Source organism: Grammomys surdaster, unplaced genomic scaffold (assembly GCF_004785775.1).
Source record: "Grammomys surdaster isolate TR1022 unplaced genomic scaffold, NIH_TR_1.0 214, whole genome shotgun sequence".
Taxonomy (NCBI): domain Eukaryota; kingdom Metazoa; phylum Chordata; class Mammalia; order Rodentia; family Muridae; genus Grammomys; species Grammomys surdaster.
In genome coordinates, this window is record NW_021604659.1 from 4546845 (window position 1) to 4548451 (window position 1607).

Genomic DNA, 1607 nt, shown 5'->3' on the forward strand with positions numbered 1-1607 from the left:
TCTCAAGCATAGCCCCAAGCTAGCTCACCCAATGCTGAAGCTGGCAAAGAGCAGGGTCTTACCTGTGCCTCCTCCACCAAGGTCAGCTCCACTGTGTTGCCCAAGCAAGATGCTGGACCCTCTCTCCTGAGTGCTGCAGCTGTTGAGGTGTAGGGCCAGCCCTCCTGAGAGCCGAAGTCAGAATACGGGGATGGGGGTCTGCCCAGCCCTTGAGCATCAACATATCTGCACAGCCTTTGGTAGTAATATGAGCCACGGACATCGTACACCAACACTGACCCATGCGCCGGCACAGCCATGGACTCAGACTTGGCCCTCAGCAGCAGCACGGGCTAGGACTTCACCATAACCTCAAGTGGCAGGGCAGGCTACTCACACCAGGTTATTCTTCTCCCTGTCCCCTACATCTCCAGTTCTGTCTTCTCTCGCAATGTTCAACCCGTTCCACTTCTCTTTCTCTCCCATCTCTACCACATAGTTGTATATCTTAGTGGCTCCTGATTTCAGGGACCAGGAGGGAGCTGCAGGGGTTTTTAAGCCTTTATGAGCAAAATGGAACTGCTAGGCAGGAAGAGGTGATAGAGAACGTGGAGAAAGCCAGCAACAACAGCAAAGGACTAAGATGGAATGGAAAACTTCCACTCAAAAGGAGCCTGCAGATCCTGCAGATCAAAACTACAATAGCAACATGTATTTACAAATAGGCATGGAGGTACAGACCTAATCCCAGCCCTAAGGAGGCAGAGGCAGAAGGAACAGCAAAAGTTCCAGCCCAACCAGGATAACATAGAGAGACAAAAAAACATATAAGCGCTGGAGAGATGTCTCTCTCAGTGGTTAGGAGCACTAGCTGCTCTTCCAGAGACCCTGAGTTCAATTCCCAGCAACCACATGGTGGCTCACAAGCATCTGTAATGGGATTCCATGTCCTTTTCTGGTGTGTCTGAAGACAGCAACAGTGCACTCATAAATATATAATAAATAGATAAAATATTTAAAAAAATAAAGCAAGAAAAAGAAACACAGAAGGACTGGAGAGTTAAGAGCACTGGCTGCTCTTCCAGAGGATCCAAGTTTGATTCCTAGTACATACCTGGCAGCTCACAACCATCTATAGCTCCAGTTCCAGGGGATCAGATGCCCTCTCTGACTTCTGTAGGCACCAGGCACGCATGTGGTGTATCCAGGAAACAGTTATGCCCATAAGATATCTGTTTAAAATTCAAAACTAAATAACAAAGTACAAAAGGAAGAGTTTTATTACATATTGAATTTTCAGTTCTAGCCACCAAAGGTCTTGTTTGAAGTGTTCAGAGAATTAAATGAACCAATCTGTGAAATGATGTAGTAAAAGTCTATAAATAAAAAACAAGGGACAGGTAAGAAAAAAGTTGAGGGCTGGTGGACAGCTCAGCAGGTAAAGGTGTCAGCCACCAAGCCTGACAACCTACATTCAATCCCCAGGAAGGCCACAGAGCATAAGAATAAAACTGACTCCCTCGAGCTGTTCTTAATTCTCCACACACATATACCACAACCCTGCCACATGGATAGAGAGGTAGAGAGAGAGAGAGAGAGAGAGAGAGAGAGAGAGAGAGAGAGAGAGA